Genomic DNA, 13,288 nt, shown 5'->3' with positions numbered 1-13,288 from the left:
CTACACATTGTAGGATGTTTAGCAGCATCCCTACCTCTACTCACTAGATACCAGTAGCACCACTCTTCCCGCCCCCCTCCCCCCACCCCCAGTTGTGACAACCAAAATGTCTCCAGGCATTGCCAAAGGTCCTTGGGCGAGGAGCTGGGGAAGGAAGCGGTGTTCAAAATCACCCCCATTTGAGAGCCGCTGGCCTAGACTAAAGGTAAAGTTGAAAAAGGGCCAGCCATTTGATATTAACTCGTGTATATAATAACTGGAGACAAAAACTTTTTTTTAACCAGCTTTACTGAGACATCTTTGACACATAAAAATGTAGATATTTAAGGTATACAGCTTGTCTTTTGATATATGTATGCACTGTGAAAAGATCACCACAATCAAGCTAATTAACACATCTCTACATACTTACCATTTGGGGGGGGTTGGGATAGGGGGTAACAGACAAGAGCCTTTTAAATCAATTGCCTCCCAAACCTACTAAGAAAAAAAACTTACTTCATTAAAAAAAAAATGTGAAGCTGGGGTGGGGGCAGCATGTAGGGATTAAATAGGAACAAAGCTCATGTAGTCATGCCAACTTCTACACAGGTCAGCATGTAAGGTCCCTGACACTAGCAGAATATCAACTATAAAGAGGGACTACTAAAGATCAAAAAATAGATCTAAAGAACATTAGAAATGAGAACTGCTCCCTTTGGTTTGAAGAAAAATCAGTTTCCCTTATAATAAAAACTAAGTGTTCCTCATCTCTGGAAGAACTGAAATATCAAAGTCAAGGCTGCCACCCCACCAGGGAAGAGGAGCAAGTCAAATGACAGTATAAATAAAAATGAAATGACAGTTGGGGCACAAGGGGGGAGTGGTGAGACAAGAGAAGTAGACAGTAGGAGATAGAGCTTACCCTATATGAAATTACTTGCCCTGACTCTCAAATCTCCCTTCCTGCCTTTATATAATCTTCCATTAAGACCAAGTTAAGGGCTTTCAATACTTAACCTCTGGTTATTGTTCAAAGTCTAGCACTGCAGCCTCTCCATTCAGAGCACTGCTCCCCCTCAACGTGCCATGGGCTCTGAAACCTTATTTCTCTCTAAAAGTTCCATCTCCCTCAAACCATTTTAGATGGGGGGGAGGGGTGCACAGATAACTTAACCTACTCAATCTAAAGTGTGCGCTGCAAGTAACCTCTGCCCAATAAGCATACAAAAATGTTTTCCCCTCCTCATAATCAACAAAATGCAAACCCAAAACAAGGTACAAACTTCACATATCAAATCAGCAAAAGGCATAAAGTTTAATAAAGCCCAATGTTGGCAAACATGTAACAGTCATAGTCATATACTGTCGGTTTGTGTAAGTAGTTACAACCTACATACCACTCAAAAGGAGTCAGAATAAATTGTGGTGACACATGCATATAATACTCTAATCATTGTTTAAATTATGTTGATCTATATGTGCCAATATGAGAAGAGCTACATGACATCAACTACAGAAAAAAGTAAATTTCAGGAAAAAAGTAAACAATATAGCTTTTAATAACAACAACAAAAAAAAGCAGTAAGTATAATACTATTTGCATAAATTTTTTGAAAAGTAAATTTTCTGAAAACTGTTAACAGTGGATTACCTTTTAGGGGGAAGAGATAAAGTAGCTTTTATTTTTATTTTCTGTACCACAAGAATTTCCTTATCATATACATGTATAACTTTTAACTTAAAATATACAATTCTTTAAAGTACTCTGTTCCCGCCAAACTTAACAACAACTCTCACTACCAACTCTCCATACACACCCCAACCCCCATCCCAATATCTGAAGGTTAACTGAAATTGCCTGGCGGAATTTCAACTACTTAGGGATGCATTCTGTAAATACACTTTGGATATATATCTGGGACTTTTCTTTAAAAATCTCTTCCCTTACTTCTCTAAAACCACCTCTGAGATGAAAGGGAAAAAGAATCCCTACACTGCCCAGGGAACCACAAACTCTTGTTTCCTTTTGGGCCCCCTAACCATTCTCTCCAAGAGAGAGACAATGCTTGTGGTCATAATGTCCCCTCCTTCACTCTCCCACATAAAGAGCAACCTCAACTGTCACTGAAGAGGGAGGAAGGCCTGGCCATGGTAGAATCACTTAACAGCAGGGATCCTACTCTGGTTTTTCTCAGCTCTCATCACCTTGGTGCAAGTGGCAAACCACCACTAGAAACTTCTATAGGGCAGAGTCTCAGTCCTGTTTATTACATCATCCATGGTACAGTATATATATGAAGCTTAGTATTTGTTCATTTTAACTGAATCAGGTCAGAGCAATCTCTGTCAAAGGGAAGCAAGTTAGTGGAGTACTTCTAGATCATGGTCCTTTAAAGATGCCTCAAATTAGCTTCCTGCTTATCAGTCTTTCCTCCACTCCCCTTGGCTGACTTATAAGTGTTACACAGCTAAACCAAGTATTTCTAATTACTGCTTATTACTGATGTCTAATCATTAGAGCACAATAACTATCATGGATATTTTTAAACATCTCAGAGTAATGGCTTTAAGATTTAAACAACTAAATTTAACTAATCTGAGTTTAATCGTCACGATTTTCTCACAGAGCATGATCATCCCTATCAACTGAAACAATTACAGCAAACTTATCCTTAATTTTGAACTAATTAGTGAGAAAGAGTTATAAAACCTTTTTAAGTATTGGGGAAAATGGTTATAATCAGGTGGTTCATGACAGTACAGTGTGAGGAAGAGCTGACCTCTACACTCCAAGGAAGCACAATTTTGAACCATTTGGCAACTTCTTAAATAAACTAAAAAAGTAAATATGTTCTCAGAGAAATTACTGGGTTTATTGTTAGACTAAGTATTTTTGGAATTTTTAACATTTCCAAACAGGAATACTCAAACCAAATACAATTTTCTCCAAACACCTACTGTAACTGGAAGCAAATGACTTGTGTAGCAAATTGAGTTTAAAAGTAAAAAAAAAGAAAGTAAAAAATAAAAAAAAAACACATTCATGCACACATGCATCTTATAACAAAATAAAGTTCAACACTAACTTCCAAATTACCCTGGCTTACAAGTTTAACAAAGAATAAATAAATGCCTTGTCAAATACTGTTACACAATGAAAGATCAAGCAACTCCAGGAGACAGAGACATGCAAGAGGTTATCTTCTGAGACAATTTAAGTGGACCGCATCCTGGATAGAAATTATTAAAACCAGACTCTGAAACAGATGGTTAACCTCGAAACTTTCTTGGTTGAATGAAAAAAAAGGGGGGAAAGGAGAAAGAGAATAATATGCTACCTGGCAATAATTTTAAATATTGCTTAAGTCCTGAATAAAACAATACAGACCACGTGGATACTTCTAAGCCTCCAGGAGATGTAAGGGCTGCCTCAATTCCACAAGAATATGACTGTGACTTTGAATAAATCAATCAAGTTACAATCTGAACCTAATTTCTCATGCATATAATGAGTTGGAGATCATCTAAATTTCCTTATAGCTCTCTAACACTAATAAAGGAAACACAAATTTATTCTTTTCTAACATAGATTATATACAGTACTTGTCATCCAAGTGAAATCAGTGAGCTCTCCTGTTAGTTCTAGGCACACATGATCAAAAGAAGTAGCACTGAAGAAGCCACAGGACAATCCTAATCTCCAAGAGGGAGAAGCAGAAAGAACACAATCTCCCAAAATATTCCCCTCTACACAAAGTTTTGGGTACCATTCAGTCTTCACCAGGGTAAGCCCTGTCTAATACAGCGTATCACTTTATTTTAGGCTTAACAAATTATTGACAAAGCCTGGTCCTCAAAACATGACTCTTTGTATCCATTAAAGTTGCAAACCATTTTAAAATAAATTTAGAAATTAAAACTTTTATCCAACAGCCAACTCAGTAGAACTACTTGTCAAATATGCTTAGTACAAAACATTCCACGACAGCAAGGATCACTATCTTCACCACGTTATCTCCTCTAATTCTCGGGAAAAGTGAGGAAAAAGGCATAACCAGACAAGAATGAAAGTGACAGGAAGAGTCAAAAGCCACTGTAAAAAAACAAAGTTAACACAAGGAGAATCAACCTCAACAAAAAAGGAGAAAATAAGAAAGGGCACAAAAGTTCTTTAAGAAAAAATAAAGGCCAATACAAACACTACCTTGTCATTTAAAATACTCACACGTTCAAGTAAAACCCAGAGTATAATTTTTTAAACCATCAAAAAAGCACACACAAAAAATCACTATTTCGGTAATCAAAGAATATCTAATGTGCACCTTTTCTATATACATTCGTACATTTATTTTGAAAGAATAATGTTCTCATTTAAGGTTTTTTTTTTTTGAAAGAATAATGTTCTCAATTTTTTTTTTACAGTTAAGGTTTTCAAAATAAATCTACCTTTCAATAAGAAGTTCCATGTTGAAACTGTCACCTACATATTCATCACTATAAATTTTAATTAGGTTTTCTGCTATCACCAGACGACAGCAGATTAATCGTTCCACAAACTGACCTGCACACACCAGAGGAATGCTCATCTTATTGTCTAAAATTGCTAACATCTCCGACATATGTACTGCATAAATAAGTGTCCTTTCTAGCCCATATTTTGCTTAATACCATGTTTGTGCTTTTAACTATTTTACTTGACTACTGCTTACGTAAGTATAGAAAATGCTCTATCTTGGAACTTCATCTACATGTGTTGAGAACAATGATTATACTGCCATTCAAGTTTTAAATAATTATGACTTACAGCTCGCCTCATATATAAACACACTTGAACTTTTAGAAGTTATTAGGAAGACAGTAGAAGACCTCCAAAACTCACTCAAGACCACAGACCAACCTTCGAACGTAAAGGCTACATCCACAGTCTCCCAAACGGTTTAACAAACAGGGTTGGGTAGGGTCGTTCAGGACAGTACTGCCCATCCATCATTTCATAACAGAAGTGTGAGAAGAGCGTTCAAAGCACGTCCTTCAAAATCAAATAAAGGGTTCCCTTTCGGGAGTTGGTTAGGATGCCTAAACGTGTCAAGTAGGCAGGGACCTGCTCTTTCAAACCCTACCCCGAGTTTACACCGGCCGCGAAGGAACGCAGGAACAGGCAACTCTGAAGCCGACGAGGTGCAGCGTTTCAGGGTTCAGACTCATTCCCTCGAATAACTGTACCGCGGCTTAACGTAGCTTCAACGTATATACCAATAGGCAACAGCAGCAAGAAACCACAAACAAGCGTTTCCTCTCGACCAGAAACTTTTCAGGTGTCACTAAGATAAGAGACTGCAAAAATGTCAACTGTACAGCTGCACACCGTTTGCATGGTCGCTCCGACTCCGAGGCTTCCGAAAGGAAAACTAGAACTCAGTGATGGCCCGGGAGAAGCCACTCCAGCCCGTGCTGGACTCTTCCTCAACTAGGTCCTCGGGTGCCTCCAGCACCAGCTCCAAGAGGCGCGGTAGGCGCGCTTTATCTCCCGCGACTGGCAAGTAACAGGATAAAAATGTCACTCGGTCGGCCCGTTGTCGTCGCCCGGAGCGGAGGCTGCACGGCGCGGGCGACCCAGCGGCGGGGGCGAGGGCGCCGAGGCCCGCACACCGCCCCGAGGTCAGCCCCGACCCGCGCTCCCCGCCCCTCGCCCGGAAAGGGGAAAACCCGCCCGCGGGAGGATTCAACAGGAGCGCCGCGCCGCCCGCCTGCCGCCCGGGAAACAGCCGCCGGGCTGCCGGGCGCTGGGGGAGGGGCGGCGGGGCGCGGGCGGCGGGGCGGCGGGCAGCCGGCGCGGACCCCCGGCCGCGCGCAAGGTCACCGCCCGCCGCCCGCCGCCCTCGTCGCCGCGGGCGCCCCAGCCCTGCCAGGGCGGCAAGTTTAATTTCCAGAGCCTGCGGCTGAGCCCGCGGCGTGGAGGGAGCGCGCCGGCCGTGGGGCCCTCCCCACCCCCACCGCAGAACCCGGCCCACGCCCCCGGCCCGCGCCCTACTCCTCCCGGCCCCGCCGCCGCCAGGCAGCCAGCGGCTGCAGCCCCCGATGCCGGGAGGCGAGTCTCGGCTGGCAGGCGGGCGGCGCTTGAGCCCCGCCACAGACTCAGCCGCGGTGGCGGGCGCTGAAAAATGGAGCGCGGCGACCAGAGGGAAGAGACATTTTCTTCCCGTTAACTGAATTGCTTCCTACCTCCGGGTGGCCGACTCGCTACTCCTCTCCGCTGCTCTCCGGGATCCGCCGCCGCCGCCGCATCCAATCGCCTCCTCCCCCCCCTCCCCTTCCGCAGCCAGCCCGGCCGTTCCTCCTCCTCTCCGCTTCAAAATGGCGCCAAGCGCTATTCGGCGGCTGCTCCAATCGAACCGCCGCGGACAGCACCCGAGGGCAGGCAGAGCGCCGCGTGGGTGCGCAGCGCCCCCTGCCGACCGGACAGCCTCGCGCGCGCGCGCTCGCCGGCCCTTCCGCCCCGCCCCGTGCGCGCGCGCGTGCCCGCCTCCGCTCCGCCCCGCCCCGCCCGTCGCGCGCGCACGCAGCCACACGGGCACGCCGCCGCTGTAGCCGCGGTGGCGGCGAGACCGGCAGCTGTCAATGCTTTCTCGCTTCCTTGACGTTTGCCAAAAACCACATAAATTGTTATATATCTCTAGCCTTACAGATAAAAGTTGGGAATTTTTTAAAACAGTGAAATTGAGTACTAATGTTGTGCGAAGTAAATAAAATTGGTGTTCACTTTGCTTCTTACTTGGGAACTCTGACCTAGTCACCTCAAAATGCCATCAAATAGCTTTTTTCTGCACTGTGTGTGTAATGTCTTTACTTAATCCCACAGCTTTCCCGTTTTCAGGTATTGTTTAGGTAGCGGGTGGGGGGACGTAGTAATTCCATCTGTAACAAAGCATTCCATTCATTCGTTTTATCACAGTTGTCCTTATTGGGAGAGAAACAATCTAAAGACCACAAGGATGCTTTCCAGAAGGTGGGTTTTCTAACCCCCTTCACCTCCAGGAGGTGCCACTCCTCCCTGCTGCAGCTGTGAGGGAATATGTTAAAAGTTATCTGGTGATTACTGTTAGGATGGAGAGAGGCAAAAATCTTTAAGGCCTCAGTGAAGTATAGCTGCTAACCAAAGAGACTATGCTTCATGCAACAGCAAATGGATTTACAGAAATTAGTAATCTAAACCTTCATTTAAAGCAACAGTCTAGGAAAACTGGAATCTGAAGTTGGTAATAAAAGAAAAATAAATTTCTGTGTTTAGGGCTTTAAAAAACAACCAAATGTGGGGGCAGGGTGTACATGGGAAATCTCTGTACCCCTCTCTCAATTTTGCTGTAAACATAAAGCTGATCTAATAAAAGTAAAGTCCAAAAAATAACCAAGTTGTAATTCATCAGGAGCAGTATGTGGCACCCATCAGCCCACACTTCTACTGGCTTTACACTAACAAAAGATTATTTTCCTTTCCGTTGAGAGAGGCACTAGGATTTCCAAACAGGGAGAATAGCAAGAAGGGAAAGGATGCCACAAAGGGAAATTAGGGTAAGGGTTCTGAGATGACCTTTGCCTACAACACAGCTCAATGCCAGAGCCAGCAAATGTAAGCCAAGGCAGTTTCCTGCTGACTTTCTTTCTTTTTAAACATTGTTTTAGAGGTCTCGTCTTGTTAAGCACATTTAGTTCCTTAAAGAGTTTTTGGACCATCTTCTTACCTGCCTAATAACTAATGGTACTCCCGATCTTCTATGCAGACACTAGACTGAAATTCTTAACTTTTTTATTCTGAAGAACTCTCTGGGATCTTTGGGGATATTGTGTGTATGTGTGTTATCGAAGACCATTTGGGTAAATATACAGACTTGTTAAAGTCTTCTTGGTTTCCTTGGAGTTATAACAAATAGCATAGGTCACCATTGTGACTAAGGTTCTGAGCTGCTGGCTGAGAATTCCTGAATGCACTGGGCAGAACAGCCAAAGCAAAGACTGTTCACTCTTATCCATGGTCAGCACTCAGCAGTGTGTGCAGTCCATGGGCCTGATTTTGGTTAACGGGAGGAAATTGCATTTAGTTACACTGTAAATCCACTGTCCAAAAGAAATATGATGTGAACCAGGTATGCAACATAAAATCTTCCAATTTTAAAAAGTGAAAAGAAACCAGTGAAATTAATTTTAATAACATTTTATGTTACTAAACAGTATATCCAAAATATTGTCATTTGCACATATCAATATAAAATTTTATTAATGACATAATTTACATTCTTTTGTTCATCTTGTGAATTTTACACTTAAAGCACATTTCAATTCCCATTAGTCACGTTTCAAGTGCTCAATAAGTACATGTGGCTAGGGGCTTCCTATGGTGAACAGCACAGCCAGTAGACTCTGGAATCAAAATGCTATTTTTTAACAACTTATAATAAATATCCAACATTGTTTCATAGTGTCTTCTTTGCAACTGTTGAAGTTTGTTAAGAATTATGCCAGTACCAGTTGAAGTGCATGTATTTAAATATATATGAAAAGAAATTAGGACAATTTGAGACCCCTGGGACAACATCAAGTGTACTACTACTCTCATTATATGGGTCCCAGAAGGAGAAGAGACAGAGAAAGGGCCTGAGAATATATTTGAAGAATAATAGCTGAAAAATTCCCTAACCTGTGAAAGGAAACAGTCACCCAAGTCCAGGAAGCACAGAGTCCCATACAGAATTAACCCAAGGAGGAACACACCAACACATATTGTAATCAAAATGACAAAAATCAAATATATATGTATATACATATACTCATATAGCATTATATATATATAGTATAGTATATATATTGTTATTTTATGCTCATGTTTTTATTTTGACATAGAACAATGACTTATTCTAAATTTCATATTTATATCAAGTATATCATTGGCTCAGATATGTAAGAAAGCAAATGAGAACTGATTTAAAGAGCATTATGGGGACTTCCCTGGTGGTCCAGTGGTTGGGATTCCACACTCCCAATCTGTGTTCGATCCCTGGTCAGGGAACTTGATCCCACATGCGTGCCGCAACTAAGAGTTCGCACACCGCAACTAGAAGCCTGCATATCGCAACTAAGGATCCCACATGCTGCAACTAAGGATCCCGCACGCCGCAGCTAGGACCTGGTTCAGCCAAATAAATAAATATTTTAAAATAAATAAATAAATATTTTAAAATAAATAGCATTATGATTAGCCATTAGAATGAGCCATAATTCTCAGCAAGCAGTTTAACTTAATACCAGAAGCATACTTATAGTAATACATGAGCTTCTTTAAACACAGTTTCATCTAGAATAAAATTTCTTTATATGGTGTTAGAAGTCATGAGTAATAGAACAATCTGGCCAGATGACTGAATGGAATAAAAGTGAGGACTCTCTCCCTGACAGCCTATTTATATTTTGATTTTACTGAACTGTCTGGTATCCAGGGCAGATCCTGCTACTGTTGATTAGGTAGGTCTGAGGCTACGCAGCGGCCTACCCCTACTTATTCAACCAGACTCGTTTACTTAACTTAGCCACTTTAATTTACTTCTCATTACTCCATAATTCTCCACTTCCCACAACCATGCTGCTTTGGCCCATGACTTCCTTTGCCTGTAGACTTACCCTTCATCTTAATTTTCTTTTCCTCTCCATAGTCTTACTGCCTATTTACAACTGTAGAAAATGTTTGCCTCACTATTTTTTAAAAGGGCAAAAAAGGAAATACTCTATATTCTTTTTTTTTTTTTTTTTTTGCACAGGCTCCGGACATGCAGGCTCAGCGGCCATGGCTCATGGGCCCAGCCGCTCCGCGGCATGTGGGATCGTCCCGGACCGGGGCACAAACCCGTGTCCCCTGCATCGGCAGGCAGACTCTCAACCACTGCGTCACCAGGGAAGCCCCACTCTATATTATTTTCCAAAGATTTCAAACTGCTCCCCAAGCAGGGTATGGATACTATATTAATTCCATATGTATATGCATATTTTAAAAGTCTGCTCTTTGTAAGTTCATATCACATCTATCCATTGTAGCGGGGAGACTTACTTTATATAGGATCAAACTAGGTGTGATTTCTTATACAAAATATACCTAAGAGTCCTTTAACTACTTGATAGTTGCTTTCTAGATTTTATTATCTGTTTCCTTATATATATATTATTGCATTAGAGCTGGTTAGGAAAGGGTGTCAAAAAGATGCCATGAAAATATTTTGAGAATTTTAGGGTTCATAGAGCATAGAAATGATCACCTCTTTCAATTCATTTTACATAAAAAAACTGAGACAAATAGCTAAGTAATTTGTCCAGGTATCCATAGTCAGGGGAAATTTTTTAGTGAATCTCATCATCTTCCAATTAATTTAGAAAGTATGTAATTTTAAAATCCCATTTCATCTTACAATCATGTTTGAATCTCTTTTTAAATTAAGTCTCATGTAAATCACAAATAAATATGATAAATTTGTAGAAATACTAATTGACTTATGAGGAGACCAGAAAAATGGATCAGCTCGATGCTTTGTGATGACCTAGAGGGGTGGGATAGGGAGTGTGGGAGGGAAGCTCAAGAGGGAGGGGATATGGGGATAGATGTATACATACAGCTGATTCACTTTGTTGTACAGCAGAAACTAACACAACATTGTAAAGCAATGATACTCCAATAAAGATATTTTTTAAAAAGTATAGTGCATGCTTCAATATGTTCTCTCAAACTTGTTATACATATAAATATATAAAATATATATATATATAAATATCACACATAGAATATATATTTTTTAGACTTTACTTTTTTATCGTGGTAAAAAAAAATCATAAAATTTACCATTCTAACATTTTTAGGTGCCCAGTTCAGTAGTGTTAAGCATATTTACATTGTTGTGAAACAGATCTCCAGAACTTCTTCATCTTGCAAAACTGAGACTCTATACCCATTAAGCAACAACTCCTTTTCTCCCCAGCCCATGGTAACTCCCATTCTACTTTCAGCTTCTATGAATCTGACTACTTTAGACACCTCATATAAGTGGGATCGTACAGTACTTGTCTTTTCATGAATGACTTATTTCACTCAGCATAATGACAGATTTTACTTTTTAAGAGTTCCAAAGCTAGATGATTGAGAGACTTTTAAACAAAATATAATACCTCCTGTTACCATAAAAAGAGAAATGCATGTTAAGGAAAGCATTTATCATCAATTCAACTTCAGGAAATAATAAAGAGATATGGAAACAAGAGCAATTTCACTTCAAAATAATGAGAATGACATAGGACAGTTTAGACTGCAGCTCTGAATATGAATGCAAAAGTATATGAATTCCTACAATATGATATATTAATACATATCAATATTCAACCACTAATCAATGTTTTTATTTTATACAATCAACAAAATCAGCATGCCAATGTAAGATAGCCAAAAACATCAAACCAATTTTTCAATGTAATGTTTCTGTTATAGGCAAACAGTCTATTTTTGTGTATGGGGTAATAGCCTACTCTGTATCCAACCAAATGTGTATCAGGTGAATTAACTTGACTGCAGATACTTCTCTTCATAGATATATAAGAAGCATCCTTTGTTTTAATAGAGGAATTCTATTTCTTGTCCTGGCTACAGTAAAAACAAATACAGTAATATTTGAAAATTAACTTTATTCAGCAGCCAGCAGATGGAGCTATTGAAAAATATTGCCGTTACTGAAAAAAAAAAATTTACTGAAATAAAACCAGTTTAAGTATATATTTTTTTAGTGTAAATAATGTGTTTATTATAGAGAAATCTGGAAATGCAGTTAAGATTAAAAGGGAAAATAAACCATTTATAATCATGCCACCAGAGAAAATTACCTTTAATGCTTTAGTATATATCAGTCCAGAATACATTCTATTCATATATTTACACTTAAATATTATAAAAATGTAATTTTATATGTATTTTAATATAAATTTAATATATTAAATATATATTTATAATGTTTTATAATCTGCCTTCTCTCCTTGAAAACATCAGATGTATTTGTTTATACAGAAATCTCCACAAGCCTCTTAGATAGCCTCATCCACCACAGGGCAGACAGCAAAAGCAAGAAGAACTACAATCCTGCAGCCTGTGGAACAAAAACCACATTCACAGAAAGGCAGACAAGATGAAAAGGCAGAGGGCTATGTACCAGATGAAGGAACAAGATAAAACCCCAGAAAAACAACTAAATGAAGTGGAGATAGGCAATCTTTCAAAAAAAGAATTCAGAATAATGATAGTGAAGATGATCCAGGACCTCAGAAAAAGAATGGAGGCAAAGATCGAGAAGATGCAAGTAATGTTTAACCTAGAAGAATTAAAGAACAAACAAATAGAGATGAACAATACAATAACTGAAATGAAAACTACACTAGAAGGAATCAACAGCACAATAACTGAGGCAGAAGAACAGATAACTGACCTGGAAGACAGAATGGTGGAATTCACAGCTGTGGATCAGAATAAAGAAAAAAGAATGAAAAGAAATGAAGACAGCCTAACAGACCACTGGGACAACATTAAACGCAACAACGTTCGCATTATAGGGGTCCCAGAAGGAGAAGAGAGAGAGAAAGGACCAGAGAAAATATTTGAAGAGATTATAGTTGAAAACTTCCCTAACATGGGAAAGGAAATAGCCACCCAAGTCCAGGAAGCGCAGCGAGTCTCAAACAGGATAAACCCAAGGAGAAACACACCAAGACACATAGTAATCAAATTGGAAAAAAATTAAAGACAAAGAAAAATTATTGAAAGCAGCAAGGGAAAAACGACAAATAACATACAAGGGAACTCCCATAAGGTTAACAGCTGATTTCTCATCAGAAACTCTACAAGCCAGAAGGGAGTGGCATGATATACTTAAACTGATGTAAGGGAAGAACCAATAACCAAGATTACTCTACCCAGCAAGGATATCATTCAGATTCGATGGAGAAATCAAAAGCTTTGCAGACAAGCAAAAGCTAAGAGAATTCAGCACCACCAAACCAGCTCTACAGCAAATGCTAAAGGAACTTCTCTAAGTGGGAAACACAGGAGAAGAAAAGGACGTACAAAAACAAATGCAGAACATTTAAGAAAATGGTCATAGGAACATACATATCGATAATTACCTTAAACATGAATGGATTAAATGTTCCAACCAAAAGACACAGGCTTGCTGAATGGATACAAAAATAAGACCCATAGATATGCTGTCTACAACAGACCCACTTCAGACCTAGG

The 13,288-nt window shown here is 40.1% G+C and overlaps 1 protein-coding gene across 6 annotated transcripts in view; it reads right to left on the bottom strand.

Annotated features, from left to right (window-relative positions):
* The window catches only part of PDS5B (PDS5 cohesin associated factor B), a 194,971-nt gene extending 188,657 nt beyond the window's left edge, over window positions 1-6,314 (bottom strand). For 5 of the 6 annotated variants that reach the window (XM_079902880.1, XM_079902882.1, XM_079902885.1 and 2 more), the window contains exon 1: window positions 6,205-6,314. The gene's annotated coding sequence lies outside the window, so the exon portion shown is untranslated. Of the gene's footprint in view, window positions 1-5,347; window positions 5,679-6,204 lie in introns of those variants that run through there. The other variant, XM_079902881.1, reaches the window with a different exon arrangement.
* Window positions 6,315-13,288: the final 6,974 nt, after the last annotated feature.

This window comes from Stenella coeruleoalba (genome assembly GCF_951394435.1).
Source record: "Stenella coeruleoalba genome assembly, chromosome: 18".
NCBI classification, from domain to species: Eukaryota; Metazoa; Chordata; class Mammalia; order Artiodactyla; family Delphinidae; genus Stenella; species Stenella coeruleoalba.
Note: the sequence above shows the minus strand (reverse complement) of the source record. Positions and strands in the feature narration are given on the sequence as shown.